A 23,365-nucleotide genomic window follows, 5' to 3' on the forward strand; every position below is an offset into this window, starting at 1 on the left:
TCCCTTGTTGCACACAGCCTCAACTGTTGCGACAACTTCAAGTTAGCTTATAACTTGAACACTCAAAGTACCTAATATAATTGCTTCTATGAAAGCTGAAGGGTACAACTTTAAACCACCTACTATAATTGAACTAGAATAAGAAAAAACACAATGGAACTGGTTCTTCTGTCTCGTTCAAGTAGCTTCAAGAGTGCACAATCAAATCTCACATAAATTGCTTCCAAAATCGCCTTGCTCTTTTGCTTTCAATTTAGTTTAACTTCTGCATTTGTGCAATACCTGTAAAAGAGAACAATCACTATCATTTAATAGGTTAGAAATCAGAGTTTGATTGGGACTCAATTTCTGATCTTCTATCGTAGTTGAGTCCTTGAAGATATCAAACTCTAACACTCTCTTTATCCGAATTGTGTTCTCTTCATATAAGGAGACTTTCTCCCCTTATCCAACATGCAAACTTTTTGATCTGATTGGGAGATATTGCTACTTGATCAGTAGGACTTATCTCCTTCACGTGCATCTCACATGTGTACGTTGATCATGACAGTGCTTCACAAGATGGACCTGGTCCATGATTGAGTTCATTTGTCATTCTTCAAAACTTCACCTGTTCTTGGGCCAACAAATTCTCCCTTTTTTGATGATGACAAACTCTGTACTTTTTACTGACCAAAAAACTTGTAAGAACTCAGCTTAACCATCAACACTAAACTTAGAAAATTTTCTTTTTATCAAGGACCAGGTTAATTAGGTTATAAATATCACTTATTTTAGAATAATGTGTATAGCACAATATCTCTTCCCCCTTTTGGCATTATTCAAAAGTTGCATACACAATGTGAATTCCAGATTTTAATAAGTACTCATGGCCACTGGGGCAACTGCAAGTGCAATCATGGTGCAATCATCAATAATCAAACAAACATATTTAAACTATCAAGGTCAGAATAATTATTGAACAAGAGAAAACTGCAGTTGTCATTGAGAGAGATATGTTGCCACTAACAATCCACAAAAGGAAAGAAAAACATCCAAACCATGAGCAAAAAAAAACAGAAAAATCCCTAATCTGGGTCATTGGGGGGTACTAGAACTAGTTCAGGAGACAGAAACTAGGAGTCCTAAGGCTTGGAGGAACTGGAGGGTTGAGTTTGGAGAAGATTCAGCATGTTTTGAAGAATTCCATCATTCTTCTCCTTTTCATTTGCAAGCTCAATTCTGAGACCATCCCTTTCAGCTTCCACTTCAACCACATGAGCCTTGAGCCTAGCAATTTCAGCATCCTTAGTTGCACATTACTGAACCAAAGTCCTAACCTTGCTGTTGATGGGTGTCTTCAAGGATGAACCAGGTTCAACTGGGATGGCATTGACTGGATAGTCACAAGCAGGAAGAGTTTTGATTCCAAAGTGTTCTTTGCTCGAGACCATTTCCCATTTCTTCAGAGGCACATTGAACCTGTCCAAAACTGTGGTTAGTATGAAGCCATATGGGGTAGCATGAGCCTTGGAACCATTTATGACCCTATCTAGCAGTTTGACTATGAGGGAAGGCCAATTGATTTGCTTTCCTCTCTCCAGGCATTCCATAAGAACTAGATCCATGTAGTTGGCAGTGTGCCTTCTCTCCTGTCTTGGCAATAAGCACTTGTTAACAAACTCAAACACCACCTTGTGCTGAGGCCTCATCTCACTTTTCTATACAGCTCTGGCTTCATTCACTTTCTTTGAATCACAGAACCTTTTGGCGATTTCAAGGGCAGTGGGGAGGGAGTCCAGGCATGGCCACCTTTGCCTAGTATAGTCATAAAACCTTTCAGAGGGTATGTCCAGAATCTCTCCGAGTTTCACAGTATCAAACTGCACTTGAACTCCCTTCACCTGGCTACTAACAACTCCATCCTTAACAGCGGCATTTGCCATAAATTCAATCAACTCATTTCTAGCTAGCCTACCTTCCATCTGAAGGACCATGTCCTTCCATCCTTGAGCAGCCAAAGAGTCTACTAATCTCATCATCCCTGGTTCCACCATGTCCTTCAACAATCTACCATTTAAGACTTTTCTTTTGCCAAAAATGACAAGCTTATCCTGTTCCTTCTCAGATTCATCTTCTTCTTCTTCTCCATTCCAATCATCATCATCAGAAACTTTGGTTTGTTTAGCTTTCACTATAGATCTTGTCCTCTTGGCTAGTGTGGGTTCAGCAGCTACAAGCACAGAGGAGGACTTCTTAGAGGAAGTCTTGGGTTTCTTAAGCTTGGGTATAGGAACCTCCACTGTTGTACCCCTCTCTTGATGGACCAGTTCCATCTCTTCTACCTCAACAACCTCTGAGGATTCTGCAACCTTTCCCTTATCCTTTTTTTTTTCTTGCTTTCTTCTAAAACCTTTTGTAGATCAGCTTCACTCTGTTTTACCCTACTTCTTGTGGCTCTACCCTTAGGCACTGAAGAGGCAGTAGGTGTTGGGGATGAGGATTTTCTTTTCTTGGATGGCTTGGGAACATTTGGGGCTTTTGGTGTAGTAGATTTGCGTTTCTTTGGGTCATAACTTGCCCCCACCTTTTTCAGTAGGTTAGCCAAGGTTTCTTTAGTTGATGAAACAGGTTCATCTCTTTGTTTGCTTAGATAAACCAACCCCTCAGCTGCTTCCCCAGAACCACTTCCCCCTGACTGCATGCCACTCTCATCTAACCTATCTTGTGCAACTCTACATATAGCAAGAACTGCTCTCTTCCCTCTCTCTTTTTTTTTTCAAACTTCTTTTTACCTCCACTCCTACTCATCTCAGGCAACTCAACATCCCTAATGGGTCTAACAAGAACAAACCTAGTTTCTAAGTTTTCAACCACAGAAGAACTTACCTCATAAGGAGATTCTTGAGTCTTTTCAGAGTCATAAAACCCATGTCCATCTCTCTCAGTCGTGAATTGAAAGGATTCAGACTCAGAGCTAGGATCAGACTTTAGAGCTGGGCTTTTTTTCACTTGTCTAGCTTTCAATCTTTCATTTAAAACCTTCCTCAGAGCCCCAGATGCTACAGTTTTTCGAGCAAGCATTTTCTGCCTTTGAAACCTAGGTTTTGGAGATACACTGAGTGGAGTAGATGAGGATGAATTTGAAGGAGATGGTGGAGGAGGAGTGCCAGGATGATCTTGTGGGTTAGACATAATTCTTCATTTTTTTGAGAAAATTTGGGAATTTTGGAGAGGAGGGCAATTAGAATTGAAGAGAAATTTTTGACAGTTTTAGAATTATGAAGAAGACTGGAGATGTGGTGTGTATTTAAAGCGAATTAGACATTAAATAAGTAACGACAGCCTTTTCAGGGGTCAAATAGAAGTCTAATCAAACTAAAATTCTAGAATTTTAATGATAGAATTGGCTTCCCTAGATATTAGGCAAAAATCACGGTTTAGAGTTCCAGATGGACAGAACTGGTTCAATGCTCAATGGATAGAATTTTCTAGGAATTTGACAAGTATAGGACTTCTGCTCATGATTAAATTATTAATCTTTCTAATTGTGCAGACTATAGAAAACATATATGAGCTTTCATATGAACCCATACTGATGAACCAGGTTCTTCATATAGAACTCTCTTGAACATGCTTCAAATGCCATAATAGAGAAAATGTTGTAAGAGATCAGTGAGTCATATATACATATGTCACAGGAGTATACTAATTAAAGTATGAAACTGAGTAAGAATTAATCTAGATATTTACACAAGGTTAGAATTCCTAGCCAAAAAAAATTCATTTTTTGTGCATTCTAAGCTGGATCTATTAGGTGATCTTAATCATCCCTAATTCCAACCTATTCCTCTCAAAGTTTTCTCTACTCAGTACTTTAGTGACGATGTCAGCAATTTGCATATCAGTAGCACAGAATTCTATGGAGATCAAACCTTTCTCATAGTTGTCTCTTAAGAAATGATGCCTAACATCTATGTGCTTAGTCCTCTTATGATGAACAGGGTTCTTTGTCATACTTATAGCACTAGTGTTATCACAGAATATAGGAATGAAACCAACTTCAATGCCAAAGTCTACTAGCTGCTATTTGATCCATAGCAATTGAGCGCAACAAGAGGCAGCAACAACATACTCAGCTTCAGTAGTAGATAAGGCCACTGAATTTTGCTTTTTAGTAGCCCATGACACTAGACATGAACCAAGGAAGTGTGTCATACCTGAGGTGCTCTTCCTATCTACTAGGAAACCTGCATAATCAGCATCAGCATATCCTACTAGATTGAAATTACTACCTTTGGGTTACCAAAGACACTGATTAGTGGTGCCTTTCAGATATCTTAGTATCCTCTTGACAACAGTCAAGTGAGACTCTTTTGGATTTTCCTGAAAACGAGCACAAAGCCATACACTGAAAACAATGTCAGGTCTGCTTGCAGTAAGATACAAGAGTGAACCAATCATATCCCTATACAACTTTTGATCAACTGATGAACCAAATTTATCAATGTCTAATTTAGTGGTAGTTGCAATGGGTGTGTCTATTTCTTTTGATTCTTCCATTTTAAACTTTTTGATAAGCTCTTTTGCATACTTCTACTGATGGATCATGGTTCCATTAGGACTTTGTTTGATCTTCAAGCCTAAGAAGAAGTTAAGCTCAGCCATCATACTCATTTCAAACTCACTCCCCATTAATTTTACAAAGTCCTTACTTAGCTTATCAGTGGTGGCCCCAAAGATTATGTCATCAACATATATTTGTACCACAAGGAGATCCTTACCTGTTTCCCTTAAGAATAAGGTGAAGTCAATTTTACCTCTTTTGTAACCATGCTCCAGTAGGAATTTGGACAATCATTCATACCATGTCCTTGGGGCCTGCTTGAGTCCATAGAGAGCCTTGTCTAACTTGTACACATGCTCAGGACATTATTTTCTCTCAAACCCTGGAGATTGTTTTACAAACACTTCTTCTTTCAGGTAGCCATTCAGGAAGGTACTTTTGACATCCATCTGATGAAGAGTGAATTCTCTGTGTGCTGCAAAGTCTATGAGGAGTCTGATTGCCTCTAGTCCTGCAACTGGAGCAAAAGTCTCATCATAATCTATGTCGTCCTCTTGACTGTAACCTTGGACCACCAGTCTTGCCTTGTTTCTTGTAACTGTTCCATCTTTATCGAGTTTGTTTCTGAAGACCCATTTTGTACCAATAACTAATATGTCATTGGGTTTTGGAACTAGATGCCAAACTTGACTTCTCTCAAACTGATTGAGTTCATCTTGCATTGTATTCACCCAATTTGCATCCTCCAAATCCTCAACAACATTTTTAGGTTCAATAAGAGATAAAAAGGCATCAAAAGCACACAGATTCTTTAATTGTGATCTAGTTTTGACTCCAGATGTTGGATCAGTGATAATGTTCTCAATAGGATGAGAACTTTGATACTTGTGAGGTTTTACAACCAACCGGTTTCTGCTATTTCTCCCATGTTCTGTTGTTGAGGAACAATGTCATGAATAGGTTCTTTTAGGGGATTTATTTCAATTCCTCTTTAATCAGTTCCCCCTATCAGGTTGCCCAGGATGGAAGAACCTGTTCCATTACATGTTCCTTCTTTTAGTGCCACTTTGACTTGTGCTGAGGTTTCAGTCAAATCCTTTACCAATCCAATGGCTTCATCTTCATGTTTATGTCTCTCAGAAAGAATATTAGTTTCATCAAATACTACATATACACTTTCTTCTACACACAATATTCTTTTATTGAACACTTTATATGCTTTGCTATGTGAAGAATATCCCAAGAATACTCCCTCATCACTTCTGGGATCAAACTTACCTAGGGAGTCTTTTCCATTATTGTGCACAAAGCACTTGCATCCAAATGCCCTAAGATGGGATATATTTGGTTTTCTCCCTTTAAGTAACTCATAGGGAGTCTTCTTTACAAGAGGTCTAGTCATGCATCTATTGATAATGTAACATGTAGTGTTTACAGCCTCTGCCCAGAAGCTATGGGGCAGTTTACTAGAAAGAAGCATAGTTCTAGCCATGTCTTCAAGAGTCCTGTTCTTTCTTTCAACTACTCCATTTTGTTAAGGGGTCCTAGGGGTAGAGAAGTTATGAAATATACCATTTTCATCACAAAATTCAGCAAACTTAGCATTTTTAAATTCAGTTCCATGATCTGACCTAATTGATACAAGTTGATTTCCTAATTATTTCCGAGTTTTTCTAACAAAGGCAGTGAACATGTCAAATGCTTCACCTTTAGATGTTAGAAATAGTACCCAGGTAAACCTAGAATAATCATCAACAAGTACCATTACATATTTCTTTCCTCCTCTGCTCATGGTTCTCATTGGACTAAAGAGATCCATATGGACCAGTTCCAACGACTTGGTTGTGCTTACCATTTTATTACTTTTGAAAGATGATCTTACCTGCTTCCCCCATGCACAGGCCTTACAAACTTTGTCTTCTTTGAATTTGATGTTGGGTAACCCTATCACCAAGTCCTTAGAAACCAATTTATTTAGTTGATTCAGACTGGCATGACCAAGTCTTTTGTGCCACAGGAGGGGATCATTATCCAATACGCTTAGGCAGGTTAGTTCATTTTCTGAGAGAGTAGACAAATCTACAATGTAAATATTGTTAACTCTTTTTCCCTGCAAAACAATCTTGTCAGTGGTAAGGTTAATCATAAAGCATTTAGTAGAGGTGAATGCTACAAGGTTACCTCTGTCACATAGTTGTGACACACGGGTCAGGTTGTATTTCAAGCCATCTATAAAGTAGACATTCTCAATGGAGTGAGAGTCTGTCTTACCTACCTTTTTCAGCCCCAATGATCTCACCTTTCTTCCCATTTCCAAAGGAGACATTGCCTCCCCTTAAGTCCTCAAGTGAAAGGAACTGGTTCTTACTTCCAGTCATATGTTTTGAGAAGCCACTATCCATGTACCATATTTGGTTGCTTCCCTTCACTTGGACCTGCAAAAAGAAATCAGGGGTTAGTCTTAGGAACCCAAACTATTTTGGGTCCCTTTATATGGGCAAAGGGATAAATTAGATGCCTTCTAGCCCACCCAGGCAGGCTATTTCTTTCTTGAATAAAAGTTTATTCTTTTGAATGGCCTTTTCTTTTGCATTACATTCATTTTGTAATGGGCAGTCTTGCCACAGTGTGTGCAAATTTTGTTCTCAGGAAGAGTGAGGTACTTGCTTTTAGGATCCCATTTAGGTGCTTGTGTCTCATAACCAAGTCCTCTTTTGTTACTACTGTGATGTTCTTGTAGTCAGGAGAGTGCATCAGAAGCCTTGTTCCATTTGCAAGTTCTGTCTAGTTCATGTTTTACCTTCCCTAGATCTTCTTTTAATACTCTTATCTACTCATCTTTCCTGTACAGCTCATCCTTCATTTTTCCTAAGTTTTCTTCTAGGGTGAGATGTGTGTGATCAGCTTTCTTCTTTTTTGTTCCTAGTTTCAGTTTGAAGTTCTCAGACCTAAGTTCTAGGACACTAGTGTCAAGTTCAAGAACCTGGTTCTTCAACTTAGTATTTTCACTTTCACTCTCATTAGCCCTAGACTCTAGATTTTTGCACTTGGCTTTTAGGATCATACATTCCCTAGACAGCTTTTCCTTCTCATTGTTAATCATCTCAGACTTATCAATGAAGTCTAGCAGCAGCTTAGACAACCTTTCTTTAGACAGGAATTTAATCTTGTCTTTGAGATGAAGAATACTTAGCTCTTGTTCATCATCTGATTCTCCGATGGTCATAAGTGCTTGTTCATCTCCAGCTTCATCTTTTGAGTCCTCGTCTGATGTTTCTCCCCGGGCAGCAACCATAGCCTTTGTTGATCCTTTGTTCCTTTTTGGTTGAACCTGTTACTTCTTCATGTTCCTTCGTTCAACCCTTTCCTTCTTCCACTCAATTTCCTATTGAGGGCAATTCTTGATCATGTAATCAGTCTTACCACACTTGTAGCAACCCTTATTGGTCTATTTCTTAGGAGCCCTTGGTTTGTTGAAGGTTGTACCTCTTGAAGAACCCTTTCCTCTCATCAGGTACTTTTTGAAATCTCCTGTGATCATTGCCATTTCATCATCCTCCAGATCTGAACCTTCAGCAATTCTGAGAGCAAGGCTTCTTTCCTTCTTTGGTGCATCCATTTTCATGGTTTGTCTTCTCAGTTCATAGGCAGTAAGGTTTCCAATTAGTTCATCCAGCTTGAGGGTAGCAATGTTCTTTGATTCCTGAATAGCAGTGATTTTGCTTTCCCAAGAGACTGGCAGAACCCTTGTCAAAATCTTCTCAACTTTGTCTTCTTCAAGAATAATCCTTCCAAGAGACTTAAGTTCATTTGTCAGTGTGGTGAACCTTGTATATATCTCTTGGATGGTTTCTCCTTCCTTCATGGTAAAATTCTCATACTGAGAATACAGCAGTGTTCCTATAGACCTCTTCACTTGAGGTGTTCCTTCATGAGCCACTTGCAAAGTGTCCCAGATTTCCTTAGCAGTGGTACAACTTTGAATTTTACTGTACTCATCTGGACCTAGTCCACACATAAGCCATTTCTTGGCCTTGGCATTCTTCTCCCACTTCTTCAGGTCTTCAGTAGTACAGTCAGCTCTTGTCTTTGGCACATCCACTCCTTCAGCATTCTTCTTAGTAGTTGCTAGAGGACCATTAGTGACTATGTCCCAGAGTTCATAGTCTTCTCCTATGATGTGATCCCTCATCATGTTCTTCCACCAAGAATAGTACTGACCATTGAAAAGTGGAGGCCTAGCAGTGGATTGCCCTTCCTAGTTCCCAGATGGTGCACTCATGTTGATCTTTTCCTAAGGTGTTAGCCTCTTCAAGGATAACCCGCTCTGATACCAATTGATGTTCTAAACGTCAATACCACACAAGAGGGAGGGTAATTTTTGTGGTACCCAATTTTCGCTCTAGAAGAACCAGATTCTTTTAGGTGTTCTAACTACTACCGTTTGCGGAATAAAAAGTACATAAAATAAAGAACACAGAGATTTTTACGTGGAATACACCTGGCTCAAAAGGTGAAAAAATCATGACCTACTACTCAGTAGGATTTTCCCAAACTTCCACTAAAATCACTAAGCCAAAACAGCATTTACAACAACTCTTTGTAAACCTAAGGATTAACTCTAATCCCTTGTAGCACACAGCCTCAACTGTTGCGACAACTTCAAGTTAGCTTATAACTTGAACACTCAAAGTACCTAATACAATTTCTTCTATGAAAGCTAAAAGGTACAACTTTAAACCACCTACTACAATTGAACTAGAATAAGAAAAAACACAATGGAACTGGTTCTTCTATCTCGTTCAAGTAGCTTCAGGAGTGCCCACTCAAATCTCACATAAATTGCTTGCAAAATCGCCTTGCTCTTTTGCTTTCAATTTAGTTTAACTTCTGCATTTGTGCAATACCTGTAAAAGAGAACAATCACTGTCATTTAATAGGTTAGAAATCAGAGTTTGATTGGGACTCAATTTCTGATCTTCTATCGTAGTTGAGTCCTTGAAGATATCAAACTCTAACACTCTCTTTATCTGGATTGTGTTCTCTTCATATAAGGAGACTTTCTCCCCTTATCTAATAAGCAACATTTTTTATCAGATCAGGAGATATTGCTACTTGATCAGCAGGACTTATCTCCTTCACGTGCATCTCACATGTGTAGGTTGATCATGACAGTGCTTCACAAGATGGACCTAGTCCATGACTGAGTTCATTTGTCATTTTTCAAAACTTCACCTGTTCTTGGGCCAACATCCTGGTCCATCAAACCTAACACTATTTCAACATCATGTTTCCACTTTTTGTAGTTGCTACTAGTCAGAGTTTTAATGGAATTCAACTGAATGGTCATGTTGTTAACAACTGTATGAGCAAACAGTACAAAAATTAGATAAAATAGTGGGCGGGCGTATATAATCCAAAAGAGTCAAAAACATCTATTATATCCCTCCTTTGGGTGGAAAATGCAACTGTCTCCTCTTTTAAAAAAAAATCAAGGAGTCCAAGACATTCATTGCATCCCCACCTTTAGGCAAGAGGTACAAAACCTCCTCCGATATTATCCAAGAGTACAAGGCATAGATTGTGTCCTTCCTTTAGGTAAAAATACAAAACCTCCTCTTACATCAAATTATCCTTATTTATTTATTTATTTTATATATATACATGAGAATCCATGATATTAAGCTTCATCCTTTGGGTTGAAATATAATGTCTTATCTCATAAATTAATTTAGTATCACTAGTATCAAAAAGGTAAACCTCCAACACTAGCGTACACTCTATTAAGGATAATTTATACATATGCATTGAGAATATTTTAATGACTCAAATAAACAGATAACTTTGGTGAAACTATTTATTAATCATAATTCTCGATTCACATATATTATATTTTTTCACATGTATAAGATTATTAAGAATTTTTAATGACTTCAAATAAATAGACCACTTTGATAGAACTATTTATTAATCATCAATTCTTATTTAAGTAGTACCATATACATGTGAATAAGCCCATATACGATTGAATTGTTCAGTATCATTTTTGAGTTTAATTCCGTACTTAATGTACAAACAAAATACTAAACATAGACTTTAATACAATTGTTATATTGGACATGAACGGAACAATCTTTCGATAAGACAAAAAGGAAATTGATCGCCAATTATATATCAAACAGATCAAAGTAGTAGTTTTCCATGTAAACTTGGCAAGATCTAATTTTCATAATAGGAATTTTTTATTCCAATATTACGTATAATTCAATACAAATCACATGAGACAAAATTAAGTAAAGGAATCTTTCTATTCCTTTACAAAATAGGAATAGTTCAATTAACTAAGCCACCTAGGGCTTCTGACTGCCGCTAGCAATTTGTTATTATCAATCACAAGGCCGCATATAAGAATCAGAATTCTTTAACAAACAATGGACTTTAACCCCTTTATACTGTTAGCAACAACACATAGATTAAACAATTTTTCAGTAAAAACAGTGTCGAACTATCGTCCGAAACTTACAACAATTATTTTTCGTTTAAAGTCAAGATTTATTATTGATCTTAATCCCTAACTATGGTGCCTCTGATACCAACCGTAAGATAATTAAATCACAACCATAATAGAGATTAAGACACAATTATACATATATAATATCATAATCTTGAATTAGAGTCTAAGGAAGTGTACCGTTAAACTCCATGGATTCAGCAGCAACAACAAACGGCTATTAAGCCTGAGACCTACAATCCACTAGCTAAGCGCTCTCATAACCCAGAGAACTCGACCGATGGGACATCTACCTTTACCACGTATTCAATAAGCATAATACGCTAGGGTTTTCTAATAACTAGGGAAAGAGGGGTTGACCTCTATTTATAAAGAGTGTCTACCTATCACAGGCCAATTGTTATGGAGCCTCACGTATCCACACACATAGTATTTAATATTAGGCCTTTTATTTATCCACCACTTGGGCCACGTCACTATCTTTTCAGGCTATAAACAATTAGTGTAAGTCCAAATTCTAACAAACCTTTCATGCTACCACTTTAGGCCTTCCAAAGGGGTTATCTGTTTGCCCAGTTGTCGAGGTTCACTCAATCCGAAGATAGCCCATTATCGACTTTAAGAGATCCTTGATTGGAAAAGGGCTCGTGATGTAGCTCTTGCTTCCATTGAAGGTGCATCTTCAACCAGTCTTTAGCCAAAGGGAAGAAACCAAAAGGAAAGCATTCATTTAAGTCTGAAGCTAAAGAGAAGCCTCCATCTATGGATGTTCAAAATCGAATCATAACTGCTAACCGAATCGAAAAATGGCTTAATGACTTATTCGTATCAGGTTATCGGGGTAACGGTTGGTGAACGAATTGAAATTTTATAATTAACGGCTTAAAGATTTTGGGACAGATTACTCAATTTCTTTATCGGATAACCATTAACCTATTAAAAAATTTTATATTTATACTTTTACCCCTATTTATATAAAATAACTTTTGAAACCCTAAGGCCTAAAATTTAAATCCCTAATTTATCAAATCTTAATAGCAGTCGATAAGCACCCCTCCTACGGTGACTAATAACAAGAATTGGCATGGTTGACTACTAACAAGAATTAGCAAAAAAACTAACAAAAATAACAGAACTGGTAGTAGACATGAACTAGTTCATATCAAATAAATACCCACAAACACTTATCAGATTGATTGAAATAATGCTTTGTTTCTTATTTAGCATTCCTGGTGGGCAAGGAAATTCCAGTTACTAAGCTGAATAAGTTTGTTGAAGGATTTTTGTCAAGTAATTGGAGGAAAGTGCTTGGATGATATAACAGCTGATTATTTGATGGATCTTATGGTTGAGCTATTTGTAATTGGAAAAAAGAAATCAAAGGGTAGGGTAAAAGAAGTTGTCTTTATAATCTAGCACATGATTTCTATGGTAGAATGACAAATTTTCTAGTTCTCTACTTCTCTTTCATTGTCTATTTAGTTTAGCTGATAAATCGCTCGATAACCGCTTGATAATCAATAATCTGATACCAATATGCCCGATGTCTTAATAAATGACTAGCGGATTACTACATTTATAAACTGATAATCGATAAGCCGAACCGTCAAGTATAAATAACTGCTCGACCCGGCCGATAAGCACCCCTACCTCCAGAAACATAGGAGATTCTAGAAGGACCAGACACATGGGTCCTTGATGAAAAATATACCGAGGATGACACTGAAACGGTTTCTCTTCAAAGAAGAAGAAGAAAAAAATACCAATAGTTCAATCAGAGGACGTGGAGGACTCTTTCGAGAGTATGAATTGGCTGAAATTGGTGATTCCCGTTTTTGGTCTCCTATTGTCCTCGCTAGTCAGAAGGGCTCTGCTTTAGGTGTTGCCCCAACTTCAGCTCCACCACTAGCTCATGTCCTTCCACATGTCTCCATGGAACAAGAACAAGATGCATGTTCCCCCAATCACCTAATCAAGGGAACATGGAGAATGCCTTCTGTTGCAATTCAGAATCCCATTCTCAGGACCGTGATGGCGCCTAATATTTCACTTGCTAGGAAAGTCATCGTTAGCTTGATTATTTTGACCAATTTTAACAATTCACAATAAAGAATCAATAAAGATTAACCGAAATAGTCTAAAATGAAATAATGAAATACATATGACGATATCTAAACATCTTCTAGAATCGGGAGTTACAAGTGCATTAGCAACTAAAATACTACATATAAGGTCTGAAACAAAGTACAATGTTTGATCTAGATAAACAGTAGGATAGATAAAGAAGGGAACTTCAGGGCTACGAACACTGTGCAACTATACTTCAAGTCTTCATCTGTGGCTAAATCTGAGCGGAAAAACCACTAAATGCCACTAGGATCAGCACCGGTATCTACACAAGAAGTGCAGAAGGGTAGCATGAGTACAACCGACCCAATGTACTCCATCAGTGTCGAGCCTAACCTCGACGAGGGGACATGTGAAAGGGGGGATATCATAAAAATGATAAGTATGAAATCACCTAATGACATCTTCCGAAATAAGCAACACTATAACCAAGTAAACCACAAATCCAATAATCAATTAAAGCAATGAAATAAAGATGGCACGGCATCACCCTTCGTGAGCTAGCACTAAGAGCAGGGGATGAATCTTTATCAACTTCCTTTTGAATAACTTGGATAACATATTTACTCTCGTCCTCACCATGCAATATCATAAATAAAATGGCACGGCATCACCCTTTGGGCTTTTACTCACCGGCACGGCATCACCCTTCGTGCTTTTGCGCTCAAATCTCTTAATGTATGATAATAAAAGTAAGGCGAGGAAATAATTTTACTTCAATTACGGTGCCGTGATATCAGACTCAATTTTTAAAATATCCAACATCTTTGAAATAAACAATAAATACGAAATGAATAATTAAAAGAAGTAATAATCTAGCATAAGTATGGAAAACATAATCAATGAAACATTATAATACAAAGAAACAATTTCCACCCGCATGCTTTAACTTAAGGGTGGCAAGTGGGCCGGTCTGGGACCGTCCCGAGACCGCGGGCCAAACGGGCTAGGAGGGGTATTCATGGGCCTGGTCCGTGCTTCTGGATCGGTTCAATAGTTGGGACCGCTAGGATCGGGATCGTTTGGGACCGGACCCTAGTGGGCCAAGCGGTCCCAACGGTCAAATTTCAAAAAATAATCTGGTCGTTATGGAATCTAAAAAACAGCAGTTGGCTATTTTCTAAATAGCCATTTAACCCCCCCCCCCCCAACTTTGTTTTAACCCCAAAGAGGGGAGGAAGACTAAGAAAGATATTGTCATATTTTTTTAATGCTACAATAAAATTACAAGGCGTTGCTTTGAATATCTCTTTACAATATTTTGTCTTTAGATTTTAAATTTGAACTAAAAAATTTAGGTCACAATTCTATAATAAAATTTACAAGGCATTACCTTAGATATTTGTTTTAACATCTTTTTGTCTCTAATTTCTATTTAATTTTTTGAAAAAAAATTATCCATTGGGCCCACTTAGCTCGTGGGCCCAGACCGTTTAGCCCGGGACCATGAGTTCGTAGGCCTGGTCCCGGGCCAATTCCTACAAAAAGACCGTTTGGCCCGTTTAATTTGGGATCGGGACCATTTGCACCGGCCCACTTGTCACCATTACTTTAACCAATGATAACTCATAGATACTTGTCATCTCATATATATGTTGTCCTCACACATAAAACACGTAGCAAATAGGCCAACAAGTCCTAATCCCTCAAGTCAAGGTTAACCACGACACTTACCTCGCTCTGCAACCAAAGAAATCAATCAATCACGGCTTTGCCTTTTCAACAAGAATTCAAACCAACCAAATCTAGCAAATTATCAATCAAACAATTCAAAATAAGCTTTAGAAATTACCCATTAATAAAAGAGGTTAAACTATGATCATTTTTAAAAAGTCAAAAAGCTAACCCCGGGCCTGCTTGGTGAAAACCCGATGTTCAGACCAAAATTCGATTACTTATTCAACCTCGAGCCTGGTAATGTGAGTTGTTTCGAAATCTGACCTCAATTTGAGGTCTAAATCTCAATTTTATAAAATTCCCAATTTCGTTTGAGGTTTAAATCTCAATTTTATAAAATTACCAATTTCTACCCAAATCCTTAATTTCTACCATGAAAATACTAGATTTGATGTTGAAAACACATGAAAAGTAATGGGTAATTGAAAAGAAGTGGATTAAAGTTGCTAATCAATGATTTTGGAAAGAAAACCCTCTTGAAAAATAGCCACTATAGTGTTTAGGATTGAGAAATGGTGCAAAATGAGATAATTTCTGTTTTTCCCCTTTAGTATCTAACTGCGGATATCACAATTGCGAAGTCTTGTTCGCAATTGCGAGCATCGCAAATGCGAAACAAAGGTCACAAATACGAACCCTGCCTCAGACGCCCTGATGTAATAATTACAACAAAATGATCGCAAATGCGAAAATCCCACCTTCGCAATTGCGACTAAAATCTTCACAATTGCGAAGATTCCCTATTGTTACCAGGCATCGCAAATGCAACCAAGTGATTACAAAAGCGATCTTGGGCAGTTCGCAATTGCGAACAATTTTCTCGCAAATGCAATGGTACCCATCCCAGTACCTGCTCAAAAATGCGAACATTTGTCCGTAAAATTGAGACTCACAATTACGAGCCAGTCCTCACAAAATGCGAGATCTGCACCAGACACCAGAACTAGGCACTGCACCAGTAGTCCTTGCACTATTGAAACTCGTCCGAATCACATCCGAAACTCACCCAAGCTCCTGGGACTCCAAATCAAACATGCAAACAAGTGTAATAACATCATACGAACTTGCTCGCGTGATGAAAATACTAAAATACTACCTAGAATTACGAATCGAACATAAAAATGTATGAAATTTTCAAAGAAAGTCAAGAACTTCAAGAATCACAATCGAGCGTCTGAATCCTATCAAATCAACTCTGATTTGTACCAAATTTTGCGAACAAGTTTTAAATAGAAAAGTATATCGATACCAAGTCCCGTAACAAAATCCGAACTCGGTTTCCATAAAGTCAACCGACGATCAGACCAAGAAAATCCTTAAACCTTCAAGTTACTAGCTTTCGATAAAATACATCAAATCAAGTTAGGGACTTTCGAATTCAATTTCGGGCTTAAGCCTAAGTCCAAAACTATGACATGGATCCACCGAAATCTCCAAAACACCGATCCGGGGTTGTTTATATAAAATGTAAACCGTAGTCAACTCAAGTTACTTTTAAACCCAAAATCATGTTTTTCTTCAAATTTTCAAATAAATGCTTTTCAAAAAGCGATGCGGTTTATGCACGCAAACCAAGAAACATCAAACGAAGCTAACGGAGGTCACAAAACACAAAAATATAGTACTCAAATTGACCTATCGGGTCGTCACACCTTCCTAGCTTCCATCTGAAATGCTAATGATAAATGCAGTGTTACCTTTACAGTTTCAGATGAATGCCGCCTACTCTCCAAATCGGATGGGGTAACTAATTACTTGAAGCCTCTGGCTTCAAAAAAGTAATGGAGAAAAATGAATGTTTTTTCTGTCAAATGCATAATCAATACATCATGCATCTCTCTACTCCTGTACCATTCATCTTTATCTCCCCTTCTTCACACTTATTTTACATCATCTCTAATTTAGAATTAATCTTAAAGGCTAACCTTCTTGCCTTCAAGGGTTTTCAAAGGATAATACTGGACAAAGAAGTACTTCAATCCGAACGGGATCAACTTGCTGAGCTCCTCCGGCTCTAGAGGCCAAACTTGCTCAAATGTAGAACTCAAAGCCTGGCTGAGCAAATAGAGCAAGAAAATATAGGTCATAGTCAAGAAGCCACTCAACTACATATTGAGCTTGTTGAGCTAATATTAGATGGACAGAGTTGTAGGATGCTATTACTTCCGCTGCCGAGCGTGAATCTTCTTCCATCGAAAGAATAAGTAACTTGGAAGCTAACTTATGCTCCAAGACTGAGGAAGCTACTGCGGTCGAAGAGAAAAGGGCCAAAATGGAGGAAAGGCTCTGAAAGGTCATAGAATAAAACCGTGAACATGCCAAAACCAACACTTACCTATTAGGGGCCTACAATATTTTACTGGTTAACAACGAGCGGTTGCAGTTCAAGATCCAAAAACTCCAAGTCAGATTCTGAGATCAAGAAGACTCTTTCTTAATTAAGAAAACTCATGTTGTTTATCGTATGTGGCAACAGATTTTGTAGGATTCCAAAAATGGCATTATAGATAGAGATGAATGCATTGTCAAAGCTCTTGCTTTAGAAACAACCTCCTTCTAGAACATTCCTGTCAGACACTACTCCAAACTCTTCGGACACTTGCTCTGAGTCCTCAAAATTTGAAGAGGAAGGTGAAGATGTAGAGCTCGCACTGAGCAACCTTTATTTCTAAAAGATGCAGAAGAGACTTCTCAACCTTTAACCTGTGCTAATAAACCAAACTGATATATTTTATTGTTTTTTTTAAGAAACTCGTGTAACTATCTCGGACTCTCTTTTAGGCCCGAGATTTTATTTTTTGAAATCAAAAGATCTTTATCCCCCTAACTTCTCGAGGCTTTAAGCTAGCAAAAGATATCCTTTTGATCTATGATTTTCTATTTATAAAGTTCGAAAATTTTCACATCCGGTTAACTTTATAACGGGGTATTCATGCTTTTTGTTTTTTAACTTTAATTAGAGAAGGTTTCATAATAAAGAGCCCGCATGTTTACGATGCTCTTGAAGAGGACGTCTCATGTTCATTCCAACACTTAAATTTGAAGTTCAAGCAACATTCAAATAAAGGAAACACCACGCCAATTGGATTGATACCACTTTTGTCACGACACAAATCGGAGGGCCGTGACAGGCACCCGGTACTTTACTCAACTGAGTACCAACGTAACGTATCTTTCTTATCATACTATCATGGGTAATGGGCCGAAAGGGCCGTCGTGATATAACCAGAATAAAATATAAGGGAATGCTTGACATAGGACGACCCAACATGGAATACAAACTTATACATGTGACATACGATCCTATAAGACCAAAATGAACACTCGTACACTGAACATAGGCCGACAAGGCCATATAATATTCCATATACATGACATCTATCTACAAGCCTCTAAGAGTACATACATATCATAAAGGTCGAGACAGGGCCCCGTCATACCAATCAATACATGTCCAAAACATACTGACCAAATAGGCAACTCCGGAGCAAGTGGAGTGCACCAACACCTCTGCTGAGCTGATAGCCTACTAAGAGGACTGTCAACCTATTAATAAGGACCTGCGGGCATGAAATGTAGCATCCCCAGATAAAAGGAACGTCAGTACAAATAAAGTACCGAGTATGTAAGGCAGGAAAGCATAAACAAGAACAGTAACGTAAAGGGAGATAGAGGAGATACAACCTGTAACATATGAGTGCCTCTGGGAGCTACTGACATGAAAGGCATAATACATATATATACATAAACTTTTAAAAATATTCGCCTCTGTGGGAATCATCATCATCATATCGTACCCGACCTCAAAGAGGACTCGAAAAAAACGTACCCGGCCATCATAAGGCTCAGTAGAATCGTACCTGGTGACGTGGAGCTCAGTAAACCCAACTGATCAGTGGTTGCACAATAGGTGTCGTACCCGGCCGAATATAACGCGCCTCGGTAGAGTAAAATAGATACATATATATAATGCATATAGGACTCATTGGAATCACGTTCTAAACCTTTTAGAGTGACTTAAGGGCGTTGCACCTTCGATTAATGTTATGGACATCATACGATCAATATGAGCTTCTATAGGATTCAAGGATCATATATACTGGCTTAGAATAACTTTATAAGGAAAGAACAACATGGGCAACCTTAGTTGCTAGGAGTAGATCCGTTATGAAATAGCGTATTCATTTCACTTTAGATCATGCCAAAAGAAAGAAGGAAGTGCCTTAACATACCTTATCACAGTCTTTTCAATAACCAAGTTGAACTCGCCTCTTCGCACCTTAATCTAAAATAACGATAATAATACTATCATTATGTTACGAAAGGTACAATTGTCGCACAACGAATGATAAGCTTATTTTGTATTAAACGGACAGCATCTCCCCTATAATCCTTACTCCTTACAAATTCAAGATAACACCAACAACACAAGAACACAACAATAACAACATGTATATATCATGTTCAAACCTTATCTTCATCAAAATATACCACAAAATAGCCCACACACCCTAATCACTTCATACATAACACGACAAACAAAGTAGTGTCCAACAGCCTAAAAAGTGTAACGACGAACGACCAGCCAAACACAATGCCATTATGTGGTATTTCTCCACACTCTTTCTCCTCCCAAACTCCATAAAAACAGTAACAAAATAGACAACCCAAAAGCAACACGAAACAGCCCACAAAACAGTCCCACAAGTTCAACAACTCAAAACTGATTTTTCGATTTACTAAAACATGTTTCGACTTGTCTTTTCTTTCAATTTGAGCAACAAAACAAAAAGTACATAATTAAGCCTCTTATCCTATAAAACAGCCATCAATTCAACTTAAAAATAATTTCACAACCAGCCAACAGTGATGCAACAACAAACAACATACCACTCATTCGAAACTCGCTAGGCCTAGTCTTTACAGTCGAGTTACAACTCATAAAAGCATAGATAATGGAAGGAGAAGCATAAACTTACCTTGGACTAAGTGGAACCATGAAACCTAGTCCCTATCCATCAAAAATCAGTCCCCCAAAGCAGCTACATGAAAGAGAAAGTAGCAAGTTGTCCGGGGTTTTCGGAACTAGAATTACATCGTAACATCCGAAATAACCTAGGGTTTGTGTGGGATTTTTAGGGAGGAGTTGCAGGGGTTAAATTTGGTTTCTTTGGTCTTAAAGATAGGTGAAATAAATTAGTTGATATTCCCTTAAAAGTCCCCTCCTGGCCGACTTTGGGGCTTTTAATTTTGTCCTCTCATTTTGGCAAGTAGGTGATGCACCTACTTGTCACCTTACCAATCTGCGCAGGCTTGCATAAATATGAATATCTATATACTCCGAGATTATATTGGCAAACGGTGTATTGCGTTGAAAACTATACTCATAGATCTTTAATTTGGTAGGTAGATCATCCCCTAATTCCAAGTATATTGGGAGAAAAGCTTAATTACATTTGACCTAATTTTCAGCACATTTATGAATGGAACTTGTGATGACCTTTTCCAACTTTTGTTCCACAACTCGCTTGACTTCAAAACATAACACCAACTACGACTAAAGAAACTCATAATATAATATCCTTATGATGTTAATCACCCCAGTCTCACCCCAAAAGCACATGGTAAAATAATCCAACTTGTCGACTTTCGACGAAACTTATTTTCTTCAATTCGTTTAGCTTCTAAGCCTTCAAACCCTCTTGATACTTGGTATTAATGATCTTAAATATTGGTAACCTCCACTTTATCATGATGAACTAACTTTATGAACTTTTCAAAGATGATTCCATTTACAACTTATCTCTATAGTATGCTTTACGTTGCCGCCTCATTAAAACCTTGCCAGAAAAACCTACTTGGGACAAAAACTAGATGAAGGAAAAAACATTGCAACACGCATTTTTAGTAAAATCAGCAATCTTCAACAATAGTACCTCTTGAGATACATCACATTTCAGTTGCTTGGTAATTTAACTCTATCTTGATTTTCTAATTGATATGAACCTTTACCGGTTATATAGAAATCTGACAAGATCCTTCCCAGTTTGGTACCAAATTTATGGCATTGACTTCCCAGGTATTATGTCACTTTTCATAGAACCAAGTTCTCGACTTTAAAATGATGAAGATTTGTTCTACAATTATAATACCTTTTTATTCTTTACTTTTGTGCCATCATACTCATATAAGCCAAATCCTGGTGTTCAACAAACAAATCCAACTTAATCAACATAACTTCAATATTTTTCTGCTCGTTTGTCTAGGAAAATTTCATAGTTGGTTCACCTATCTCCACTGGAATCAAAGTTTTAGCTCCATATATAAGAGATAACTGTGTTTTTCCGGTGCTTGATTTTGGCAAGGTTCGATTTTCCCATAGTACACCTAGTAAGTCCTCATGCCACCTATCTTTTGCATCCTCTAATTTCTTTTTTAAATTTTGGATTATAACTTAGTTTGTTGATTCTGATCGATAATTAGCAGTTGGATGATACGGACACGACGTGATCCTTCTAATCCTTCAATCCCTCTAGGAATTTTATTAATTTGGAGCTTATGAATTGTGGCTCATTGTCATGGGTAGTTTCTTCTAGCACTCCAAATCGATAAATAATATGATCCCAAATGAAATGTATCACCTCTCATTCTCCATCCTTCATGAAGGTGACTGCTTCAACTCCCTTAGTAAAATAATCAGTCATAATAAAAAATAAATTACTTGTCCAGGTCCTTAAGGCAAATGATCAACTATATTCATCCCGTATTTCATAAACGATCATTGCGACACAACTGAATGCAAAAGCTCAGCCAACCGGTACACTAATTGATCATAATGTTGACATTTATCATATTTTTGTACAAACATCTTTGCATCTTGCTGTATTCTGGGCCAATAGTAACTGGCTTTCATTAATTAGGGCACCAATGTATCTACTCCTGAATGATTACCACAAACTTCCTCATGGAATTCCCTCATTACATAACCTGCTTCCTCGGGTCCTATGTATCGAGCCAACGAACCCTAAAAACATCTCCGGTGTAGTTGTCTATCAACAAGACAATACCAGGCAACTTTTGTTCTGAGTGCCCGGGAGGCTTTAGAAACATCAGGAAATTCTCCATGTCTTAGATATTCTATAAATTCGTTCCTCCAATCCCAAACTAAATTTGTTGAATTAACTTCACAATAACCATCCACATCTAAGACTGAATGCAACAACTGTACAACTGTACCAGAATCAACGCCTTTTATCTCTATTGAAGAACCCAAGTTAGTTAACACTTCAGCCTTCATATTCTCCTCTTTTGGAATATGGATCATCGATCACTTCCTGAATTGGGAAAGTAAAATTTGGACTTTATTTAAGTACTGCTGCATACGCTTTTCTTTAGCATCAAAAATCACATATATCTGATTAACCACCAGCTAGGAATCGTACTTTACTTCAATCACCACGGAGCCAAGTCCCCAATCTAATTCGAGTCTTGCAACCACAATCTCATATTTGGCTTCATTGTTAGTTAAAGGAACAGTTCGTATGGTCTGCTTTAGGATTTCTCCCGAAAGAGTAATTAACACTATTTCAAGACCAGACCCTTTCACATTGGACGCGCTATCTGTAAACTAGGTCCAGACTTCAAATATAGTTCTCGATACCAAAATTTCTTCTTTTGCAGCTAAGGCATCATCTGAGGACTAAAATCAACCACGAAGTCAGCAAACAATTGTGACTTAATTGCAATTTGGGGTTTATATTCAATATCAAATTTACTAATTTTAACCGTCCATTTACCCAATCGACCAGATAACTCAGGTTTATGAAGGACGTTCCTCAAGGGAAAAGTCATCACAATAGCTATAGGGTGACAGTGAAAGTAAGGCCTAAGCTTTAGAGAGGCAACCACGAGAGCTATAGTAACCTTTTTTATATGCGGATGTCGAGATTTCGCACCTGACAGTATTTTATTGACATAAGATATATGGAATTGCATGCATTCATCTTCTCAAACCAGAACTGCACTTGCCGCTGACATTGTGAAATATATTAATAATTTCTCTCCATCCATTAGTTTGGACATTAAAGGTGGGCTGGACAAGTATTTCATCAAATCCTTCAATGCTTGCTAGCACTCTGGTATCCACGAGAAGTCATTCTTCTTTTTTAATAATAAAAAGAACCAGTCTGAAGATCTACATATAACCTAGTAAGGGTTGTCAATCTTCTGGTCAACCTTTGCACCTTCTTCACACTATTGTCACGACCCCAAACTACCTCGATCGTGATGGCGCCTATTACAGTACTAGGCAAGCCAATTCAACATTTACAACATCGAGTTCTTTTTATAAATTCATTTTTCTAAAACAAATTAAATCTCTAATCTTTCATTTTAAATATATATCAAAAGAAATATGCGAAAACAAGTACGAAAATACATCAACACAGCCTGAAATTTGGTGTCACTAGTCATGAGCCACTAAGTACAACCCAATATTGTCTGCT

The sequence above is a fragment of the Nicotiana sylvestris genome, chromosome 10, assembly GCF_000393655.2.
Source record: "Nicotiana sylvestris chromosome 10, ASM39365v2, whole genome shotgun sequence".
Classification (NCBI taxonomy): Eukaryota; Viridiplantae; Streptophyta; class Magnoliopsida; order Solanales; family Solanaceae; genus Nicotiana; species Nicotiana sylvestris.